Here is an 11,574-nt window from a genome sequence, read left to right as displayed (position 1 = left end):
AATATCCCTTAACGTAAGAGATTCTGGTAAATAGGAACAGTTTGGATTTTTACGACGTGAATAATGCGAGCGTCTAGCGGAAAATGATTTTATATGGATTTTAATAAGTCCTGTAATGTAGTCTGGAGTTTTTGTTGGCCTATTTCTATGTATTTCTCTTTTGTCGTTGCGGGAGAAGCTCCAGTAGTCATAAGGGAATTTCGAATTCGCCTTAAACGCGCATCTTTAATGCCATATAGGCTGAGAAAAGCTTTCTTACACACTTTTATTTCAGATTCATCCACCCTTATTTTGTTAGTAAAACTAGCACCGTGAGTTTTTTTATGTATTTCTGATCGGGGACGTCTTCTAATAATATGGTTCATTGATATGAGACCAGTTAAATGAGAATCTTGATTATTTTTATGTCAGTCATATTATTAAACTGGTAAGAATGGCAATTCTTTTTTCTTCAGCAACTTTGGAAAAACAGGATTTTTTGCAACTATAAAAAAATATTTTTTTTATTGGAAAACCCACACTTAAAAAACATACCCTCTAACATACCTGCATGCTTCGCCAGTTTTACGCGCTAAAACACGTTTGCCCTTGTGATTTATGTGCTCTTCACCACGAACTTTTAACTCTTTGATCACTGTCTCCTTCTTTATTTTCTTTGGCTTTTTTGTAGGTCAATTAGTTAACACTTCTTCACGATCTTGCATTTTTTTAAGTATAATTTTTAAGCAAGAAAACGCAAACTCTTCTAACCTTCAGTCAAAATCACAAGAACACGTCTGGTTTATAGACAAAACAATAACAAATTGACTAATAATTCGAGCGCTTCAGCGAGATTTTGCGACAAAAAGCACACGACATGTCCTATCCTGTCGCACGGACTAATGCTGTATTTGGTGGAAAAACGATGGACATGTGTGTTTTTTGCAGAATTATTAGCTCTATCTTAGTGCTTGTGCCGTTTATGTAGAATCTTATTTTAGGATATTAAAAACATCATATTTTTAAACTAGATGGTGCCACTAGCTCAATTTTGTTGATTTTGGACATGTGCGGTTTTTGTAAAACACGCCTCAATTAACTGCATTAAAGACTTGCACTCAATTGGGATGAAGGTCTGTGCTACTATTTGTGATCAAGGTAGTACTAATATAGCCACTATAAAAGAGTAACTATTGGGTATACTGAAAACGAGCACATAATAAGAGCTTTTCTAATAACAAGCCAACTCTATATCACTATAATGGGCAATTTATAACTATAAAATATAATGGGTAGGAACTAGTTGAACACTACATATTACATATGTATAATGTATAGTGTCTTTTACTGTTCTGTCGCATTATGCACGCTGCACTGTTGAATTTTAACGCGCTATACAATAGAGTAATATTAAATTTAAATTTAATTTGAATCTACCAAATTGGATTATATTTAATTTTTTGAATTATTTTTAAAATATCGTTACAGGTTAGAAAGTAAAACGAAAATCTATTTATTGTTTTTTAAAAAATTATAATAAAATTGTAAATTTCTTTCTGAGACGCCACTGTCTAATGCTAATTTGGGAATACTAAGTGCCGACGTTGACCTATGTTCTAATTCGCAAGATCTTAGGGAATCGCCCCACTTCTCACTCATTCATACATATTCAAAATTAATCTTATCTTAACCGCATCCATAATTTTTATAGCTTAAAAAGAAAATTGTTTACTTATTTCTGCTTCTGTATAGTTTTGAGGATCTATGTATGTGTATTTAATATTTAAATTACCGTTTAAAATATTGGTTATTTCTGAAGGTCAGCACGCCGGCAACATTGCAAGTAATTCTCATTGCCCAAGGAAATCTGTCAGTTAACTGTCAACTGTCAAGAATTCTTACTTAATTCGTAAGCTAATGTGGAATTTTTTCCGAATTTTTAAAGTGTTCCTGTTTGGTGTTTTTGAAATTGTTAATTAAAACTTTTTAGTGAAGTTTAGCGTTTTAAGGATTATACAAACTTTTCGATAATATTATATTAGGGTAAGTATTGTTTTATGCTAAGAATTTACGGTTTAAAATTGTGCCGATAGTAAGTCGTTTAAGAACCTGTTGTTGTTTTTTTGGTGTTTTTTTACCAAAAATATAATTTTTTTTCCATTTTTGAAGCGTTTTATGGCTAACCGAGTCTTATTTTCATTGTTGAAGTCCATTCTCTTTGTTTTTATTAACCAGTGCTGTGAGTTTTAGTGATCTAACCAAATTCCAGTCCATTTTTTGGAATGTTTTGCTTATACTACCCTATTTTCTACTGACCCAAAGAGTGTGACCTTTGTTTGAGAATAACTAACCTAAAGCAGCTATTGATGACTAATGGAGGCTTAAGGAGGACATGGAACCTTTGCGGTAAGTTTTTTTTTCATATATTATGATCTTTACCTAACTAACCTCCAAATCTGTAAATAGCCCCACAGAGGGATCTTTATGCCACTAATCTTTAATAAGAAATAATAAAAATTACATTTTAATTCCTATAAATGTTTTTAAATATCTTTACTGTTTACATACTATATGAATCACATAGGTATCTTACCACATATTTAATAGGAATGTCAATAGCTACTTGGTGATCCATTTTTCCTTTGTAATTGAAAGATTATATAGTGCTCTATTTCATGACCCGATTCATCCATAAGTAAATAAACAGTAACATAAATTAAGGCACCCTTGGTCTTTATTTAATAACATGGGATTATGTGAAATAGAAGTTTTAATTAAAAAAACCTTGCTCATCCAGTTTTCCCATATGAAATTTTAGAAATTCTTAGGATGTTGATTAAGATGTCAGAAAGTTAAAACATTACACTTTAAAGAACTTGTAACTTTTCTTGACACATCAAATCTTCAAACTCATTAAAACAAAAGTTTAGTTTCATTAGTATGAAAATTTATTGAAATAATGCGGAAACAGATTTTTTTTTAATTAAAATAGTTAATATGAATCGCTTTGGAGCTGTTTTGAAACTGTTTTTAAATGTGTTGTTAAGGGTTAAAGTAGTTAATAATTAATGCCGCAACAAACATTATTTCACTTAAGCAAAATAAGAGTTAGCCAGCAAGTAAGTAGCAGGTATAATTGAAACTTAAAAACTAAAATTTAATTTCATTGATATGAACTTAATGTAAAGAATATGAACAGATTTTTTCTTAAATTGAGTTAGACTTGTATTTATACTGTTTTTAAATGTTTTTCGCTAAACATCTCTGGTTCTGGAACCAGTAGTAATGGATTTCCAGGAAACCATATTTATACTCAGTATATTTATGTTAATACAGATAACACAAAATATGCATAGTTTTCTGACATTGGGTAGACTGGGCATTAAAATTAATTTTTTTTATTATAAAAATCTTTTAAAATATATAAATACCAAGTAAATATGTTGGAACACTTACTAATAATACTGTATCACTTGACCCAACCCACTTTGGTTCATTACTGACAAAAACTGGTTGCTCACTATTAGTTTGCCATCTATAACCAATCAAAAGTTTGCTAGTTATGATAAAGATATGATTTCATTTAAACAATATATATTTAAAATCTATTTCATAAATAGTCCATATAATAAAAGTTGAATGATTTATTAACTTTGACAAGCATTATTTATTTAAGTATTAAAACTTTACTTACAGCAGTAATATAATAAATTCAATTTAGAACTTGTTGAATGTTAAAACTATCAAATATTCTACTAATTAATAATTAATGCCGCATCAAACATTAAATTTCACTTAAGCAAAATAAGAGTTAGCCAGCAAGTAAGTAGCAGGTATAATTGAAACTTAAAAACTAAAATTTAATTTCATTGATATGAAAATTCATTTAAATAATATGTACAGATTTTTTCTTAAATTGAGTTCTGTAGGCCGGAGGTATACAACACTATGTCACGATATAATAAGTTGTGGTAATGAACAAAACAATAAAAAAATTATACATTATTAGAGGTAGAATAACACTTAATATTTTAATTTTATTCTTTTTTATTATCATGCTTTTATTGAATACATACATTTACAATAAAAAATATTAAAAAAAAAAATATTAATAGGATTTTGATGGACATAGTTTTATATGCCTCTAAAAAAAAAATGAAGTAAGAAAGGAGTTAACACCATAATGTTGAATGTTGTGAAAAGTAAGTGATAAAATTCACAAATTAGCAAAGAAAAAAGCTGTTAAATTGTAACTTATTTTTTATTAAGTATTGGTTATAAAAAAATAATACATTAAGTATTTCTTAGTCACATTCATCACTCTCAGGGTAATCATGATTACTGCTGCCATGTCTCAGGTTTGTATAAAAATCGTGACAATAGGAACTTGTATATGGCAGTAGTGGTCTTGATACTTCTGCTTGGTGATTGGTTTTCCTGCCTTGCTAAGCACATTAAGTTTATCTGGCAGAGTAATGTTTGGACTCCTTACATATCTCTTCAGGTTGACCATTTTAGAATTTCCATCAAATTCTGTTTTAAAATACAACATTCCAATCTCTTCCTGTCTTACCAGTAGTTGAACAGCATTTGAAATTAGTACAGGCTGTTTTTCACTGTGGAGTTTTCGACAAATAAATGGAGATATTTTCGGATTTTCGTATAGCTCCTTAAAGTTTAGGAAGTCTTGTATTTCCATATTATGTACAACATACTTACTATGAACCTGCCTTATAAATTGTTGCCGATCCCAAGGAGCATAATTTCTAAGCGTGTTAAGTGTTTCCTTTTTCATTCAATCAAAGCATGGACAGTATCTGCTTCCATGTGTGTATGGCCTTTTAAAAGAAATTTTTGATTTATAACCTTGAGTTGAGGGTATTTGACTAAAATCCAGAACAGAGCAGCAATAATTGCCATATTTTTGTTTCGTCTGTAACAGTTATCTGACCAAATAGTCAGTTCTTCAATATTATTGTCCTTAATATTAGAAGATACCCACTTAATCAAAGCTGATGCAATCTCATTTCCCCCTCGACCAGCTTTGCTTTCATCCCACATCATATTGTGAGCTTGTCCCGTCGTTGCGTCATAAATAGTAACATTTAAGGTCCAAAGCTTTCTTTTATAAAAGCTGGTACCACAGGTTAATAGTGGCGTCGGTAGGCACTTTTGTAAGTCAACGGTTAAAACTTCAAGTGTTGGGTTATTTCTTGAGATTTCGATATCCTCATGTTTAAGCGCATATCGGGTAGTTGATTCTTTTTGATGATTATCAAACTGTATTTTCAAAATATCTGCTTTTTCTAAGTCTGATGTTGTGGACTTGATTTTTGCAACGAATTGGTCGCAAGTATCACACGTATCTACTTCTGGTACCTTAAATGACAAATTAAAATCTTTATTGAAAATATCATAGTAGACCCATTTCTTTGCAACTAGTCCCTTTTCAAGACCCTTATCTTCACACCATTCCAAATAGTTTTTATACAATTTTTCTATGTTCAGGTCAGGGCCTAAATATAACCTAACCTAACACCAAGTGGACTTGACGTTGTTTACCCCGAAGTAAAATTTGCACTTCTGGATATTAAGTTTGAGGCATACAACATTATTTCTTTTGGTGTTCTTTACCTCGTATAAAAAAGTCACATGGTGTTAAAAGTTTCTATGGAATTGGGTTAATATAAAAAATAAACGATAGTGTCTTATGCCTCTAAATAAAGTACAAAAAATGCCATAAAACTATGCGCTTAACTCAATTGAGGCCAAAATTGGACATAGTGTTGTATACCTCCGGCCTACAGAGTTAGACTTGTATTTATACTGTTTTTAAATGTTTTCCCTCAAACATCTCGGGTTCTGAAACCATTAGTAATAGATATTCACCAATATTTAAACACAATATATTTATGTATGGTTTTATGGGATTGACATTAAAATTAAATTTTCTAATATAAAAACCTACGTATAATCTAAGTAAATATGTGAAGCACTTACTAATAATACTATTTCACTTGACCCAACCCGCTTTGGTTTATTACTGACAAAAAATAGTGGATCACTGTTAGTTTGAGATCTATAGCCAATCAAAAGTTTCCTAATCATGATAAAGATAATTATATGATTTCATTTAAGCAACAGGCCTTTAATATCTTCTATTTTATGAATAGTGGCGTAATAAAAGTTCAACTACGTATTTATTAACTTTGAAAATCATTAGTTCATCTTAAAACTATTAGATATTATACTTAGTATCAATGAACACTGAATCAGATAATAAATTTGCAGTATAGAGTTCGAGCAAGTAATTAGCATATATAAATATGTAATCATTTATAATCTAAATTTTGCCTCATTGTAAATCAGAATGTCAATTCTTGATATTGTGGTGAAAGAGCCAGTTATTTGCTTGTGTTTTGTATAGAAGTAGTTACCTTTGGTTATTGAATGTTCATTCATGTTCTAAAAGTATACAATCAAATTTTCCAACCTAAGCTTATGAACTTTTTAAACTTTGTAATATTATTCCTGTATTCATTAACTTTCAATTTAAATCTACCATTGAGTAAATTCCCCAAAATAAATCAATGGTGTAGGAGTAATAAACTAAACATTCCACCAATAAATTTAGAAGCTATTTTTACATTATAGACAGTGTGTGTGTCAGATTTATAGCTAACCAGGATCACAGGAAAGATTATAATTACAGTGAAGAGAATGTTTTTTTTTAAAATGTGGGCTAGGATGTGGATAATAAAGTACATTTGGAACACATATAAAATTGCTTTGGGAGTACATCTCTCTTCTGAATTATTCCTGCTGGGTTAAAGAATAAATATGTTTTGGCAGAGTAGTTATAATGTAATTAAGTTGTGTTTTTCAAAAGTCCATTGAGATTTATTACATATTGATGGCCTAGAATCAATACCTCTTAAATACATCTGTTGCTATTTTGTTTTTCTTTGTTTTTTTTTTTATTACTTAAGAGGTATTGCAGACGTTCTTAATAGGGAGGTAAAAGGATTTAATCTTTTGAAGTGAAAAATAAATAAGTAATAAAAAGTACAAAAAATAAAACATTTATTTTTTATTACCTTATTATACAATTTTTTGTATTTAAATACACAGAAACAGTCAAATCTTAAAATAGTACTTACTAGAAATTATAAATGCCTTATTTAAAGTTATGGCAATCTGCAATAACTAGCTAACAAAAAAAAAACTTATCAAAAGATTTATTTGTATTGCCCTCTTATCTTTGGATTTTTTGCAAACATCATAATGTGGTAAATTTTTTTAAAACGTTTTTTTGTTTTAGAAGAGTAAAGGCTTTTATAAGTAATATTATTTATTGTTTTTCTTAAAGGCAAATAATTAGAATCAAAGTCTGGTGTGAAATATAATATGACTCCCTCTGCTGTGTATTTTAAAGGCCTTATTTCAGAAACTGTGGCTCCAGGTGGTCTAATAGAAGAATTCCATTGAAACAATGGATCATTGTACATTTTAAAAAAATCGTAGTGCAAATATTTTGTGTCCAACAGAAATGGATTTTTGCATGTTTAGTTACTGATACAGATTCCCCTGGTAAATAAATCTTTCTTTTATCTAGATATCATTCTATTAGACTGTGCATGCTGCTATTGCCTGTAGGCACAAACTTAATAAATATTCCTGGACTGCCAATTCAATGAAAAGTAAATGACCACTACCTAGGTGGCCGCCATTTTCCGTGATTGTGTTCTTTCGACGTTGGTCACTCTGACAAATTTCAGGTGTGCCAATTGTGGGGAAATAAAACAATTAAAGTTTTTCGGAGGTTATGTTTAAAATAAAAAGTTACATTTAGTTAAGAATAGATGCGATAAGATAGTTGTGTTATTAGATCTGAGTATTTTTCTTGTTATTCTTTAAGAATTTCGTTAAAATTTATGAACGAAGAATAAGCTTAAGCCTTGAAAAAAGTGAATTAGTTTATTTTTATTATTTTTAAACAACAATAACACTTTTAAAGATTTAGAGACTGAGAGACTTTTTCTAAACTAATAAACTCCCTTCAACTGACATTTCGATCCTAGAGATTATTCTGCACTAATTTAATCCTCAATATCAATTCTTGTAAACAGGGATGTACTAAATAAAAAAAGTCTATCAATTGATCCATGGACCTAATAGATCCGCGCGTTGTAAACGTAGCTATGGTCAGAGACAACCAAGAGACGTGCAACTAGATAGAAATTTTTATCCTATTGTTGTTGCTCTCTTTAATCTGTATATACTGTATTTCGTTGTCTCTCTCTTCCCTTATAAAAGGCGAGCTAAGGTGGCGACACAATACTAATCTTTCGCAATGCTAAATGTATTTAATTATCAGAGCACTGAAGAAAAAACATTCTTCCATCCTAAATGAATGGAAAAATACGGGATAGCTTGTGTCCAATTCTCTAGTATTTCTAAAATTATATTTAAGTAAGGCAACAGTGCAATCCTTGCTCAACATGAACACGTGAATTTCAATATGGCTGAATAGTTAGTTGTTGTTGCTGATTAATTTTGTTTTGTTTTACATCCTTAGTTGAGATTTTGGACGAGTCCTTAAATTTTACGTATTTTATTACCCACCGGATTTAGATGAACTTGATTAATGTTTTGACTTGTGTTAGGAACAGAAATATGTTTATTAAGGTAATTGTTAAGGCTGTAGTTAAAATAGGTATTCCATGGTGGTTCAAAAGGAAACAAAAAAAGAGATTTGCAAAAACAAACATTTAAAAAAAAGTAAAAAACTAACATAAATAGTCAAATGAATTTAATTTTAATAATATAACTTAATATAATTACAAGAATAATATTTGTTGGGACTATCTGTGCTGACTATTTGCTGCTATTTTTAATTTAGCTGTAACATTTCTGTTTTATTCTTTTAATTAATTTTTATTGATTAAAAAAATACTGCATCATAAATATTGAAACATGTGTAAATGTATTTCATACACATACAAATTTCAGAGTTTATTCATTATTATTGAATAGAACAGACATCTATTTTTTACTAATTAGTAGAAAAACAATTTTACCACTTTACCAAATCAATTTCATTTATTCTGGATACCTGTTTCGCTAACGATATTAGCATCTTCAGCAAAACTTATTTTATTTTAAGTGTTACACCAAAGGATATATTTTTTGGAATATTATTATAGTACCGTGGTAATTAAAATCTTCCTGAATTTTTATTGCATTTTTGTATATGCATGTTACTGTTACCGTCTTAAATTATAAATTATGAAAATAATTAATAAAATGCATGTACATATTATAGTTATACCATATATTGAAAATACAATACAATACGTTTCAGAATTATATTTAGTTCCCCAATTTAAATGTTATTAAGTTGCTTTGTTTTAATTAAAATCAGCCGTTCTGTCTCAGAACATAATTATGATGTTCTGACTTCTGAGACATAACGGCTGATTTTAATTAAAATAAATCATTAAAGCCTTAATAGCCGAGGTTTGAATTATGGCGGCAACCGCTGTCTGCGCCATCTACGTTCACCTTTTACGAAGAGCGCACAGTTGCGCGTCTCGTTGGTTGTCTGTGCTATGGTCAATAAAAAAAATAAATTTATTTCGTGATAGGTCAAACGTCAGCGTCATCAACTTCATTACCGTTATTTAATATATTTTTTGTTGGCAAGACTGAAAATGTTCAGAGTGACCAACATCAAAAGGACACAACCACTATAAAAAAGGCGGCCACCATGCAGTGGTCATTTTTGGCTATGGGGGCCATATGCATTAACTCTCCAAGTATATTTATTAAGTTCCTGCCTCTAGGCCATCGATATTATAGTTAATTTAATGTAATTAAGGTAAATAACGAGGACTGATGATTCTATTCATGCGCCCCATGGTTATTCGAGAAAAAAAATTATACCTACTGTGGAAAGCATTGTAGCAAGTGGCATGCTTTTGGGCTGAAAACTCTTTTCTATGACTGTTGCCCGACTTAGAGTTCCTCTCCAAGTAAGACTCCAGGGAATTTAAACTGTAAGTGTACAGGATAACTCTGAATTATTAATGCCATATCCGGATCGCGAGGTAATTAATTCTAAAAGTAAATTCTTTGACTCCCTAGCATCGGGCAAAAAATTAATCCAGAACGGAATCAGTACGTAACAGCTCTCTTCCTTGAAAATACCGTCGGGCGTGCGCTTTTCGCGAGACCCGCTACGATAGCCGCCTCCACATCGGCGGCAAAAATTATTTTAAACAGTCTGAATTCGGGTCCAAGTTGTTAAATGTTTTTGTTTTACTTATATACCGACTTTGCACTTACTAATTAATACGTTAATTAGCTATACTGACGTTGAAATATTTCAATACTTTATCGCTGTTCGGCTTTTTTTGTGTTGGTTTAAACATTTTCCTTGTTGTTGTGCTTTTTGTGCCAGCTGTCAGTACTTTATCATTCGACTTGGACTGATGGATATACTAAAAAGATTTTGGATTAAGAACACATCTTCCGGAGTTCACTCATAAAAATGTAAGTTTATCTATCAACCCTAAATCTGTCAACTAAGAATAAAATTACAACATTATGGCATCTTTAAAACTTTCAATCTAAAATCGTTTTAGCAGTTTTATGGTTCTAAAAAGATTTATAGTGTAGTACCGGCGTCATTCTATTTTAAACAGACATAGCTAAGTGTAACCTGACAAGATTTACAATAATAAACTTGTATGTGGTCTCTCTAAACAGATTTAATGGCTCATTAAGCTTGTTTCCTTTTTTAGAACTGATACATTTATTTATTTATATTAATAGAGTTTTACAGTCCTGGTAAGGCTTATATAGGAGATACATATTTTAATTAATTGGTCGATTTATATCAACTGCTATAAATTACTAGATGCATCAGATAATATTAAAATTATGTATATTATTAGTATAGATGGTTATCATTTGACTCGCTTCCTATCAATTAATTTTACAGTTAAAACTTATTTAAGATAGAGCATAAACACGAGGCATGTATATTCTCAGAATATTTTATTGGCTTACCAGGTATATGCCATATCTCACTTGGCATATTATAAGGTTTATGCATATTATATTATATGTTAAAAAATGTTTGCCACTTGGCATATCTTTCGAATGTTCAATTCATATAGGCATGCAACTTTTTTTTCTGTTTTAAAATATATGCAGGGCATATACAATTTTGAGTTATGTGTGTCATATTTCCTATAAATTAAATTTTTTAAGGTGTCATCTGCAATAATAATGATCAATATATCAAATCAGTATTAACATATTATTAAGAGTTATCATATCTGAGGTCTATTTGGTCTCATGGTGTTCATATGTTTATTCTTAAGGTTTTTCCTCATCCTTGCAAGAAATCCTGGTTTGCTTAAGCCTTTCTCAAAGGGTTGTTCTCATTGTTATAGTTTATATAACGTTAGTTTGTGTCCTCAGTTCTTTTTGCTCAAATATGACATCTAGGAATCGTTTTTAGAGTTATTTTATTAGGTCTTAGGTATTAAGTAATTTTTTTGCTGGTCCAAGGAATAGTCTTAGCAT

General features: G+C 30.2%; 1 protein-coding gene across 2 annotated transcripts in view; it reads left to right on the top strand.

The window, feature by feature from the left end:
- Positions 1 to 1,868: 1,868 nt before the first annotated feature.
- LOC126739900 (supervillin-like) overlaps positions 1,869 to 11,574 on the top strand; it is a 292,907-nt gene continuing 283,201 nt past the window's right edge. The window contains exon 1 of one of the 2 annotated variants that reach the window (XM_050445725.1): positions 1,869 to 2,022. The gene's annotated coding sequence lies outside the window, so the exon portion shown is untranslated. Of the gene's footprint in view, positions 2,023 to 10,269; positions 10,534 to 11,574 lie in introns of those variants that run through there. The other variant, XM_050445723.1, reaches the window with a different exon arrangement.

This window comes from Anthonomus grandis, chromosome 8 (assembly GCF_022605725.1).
Source record: "Anthonomus grandis grandis chromosome 8, icAntGran1.3, whole genome shotgun sequence".
Classification (NCBI taxonomy): domain Eukaryota; kingdom Metazoa; phylum Arthropoda; class Insecta; order Coleoptera; family Curculionidae; genus Anthonomus; species Anthonomus grandis.
This window is presented reverse-complemented; position numbering and strand designations above follow the sequence as displayed.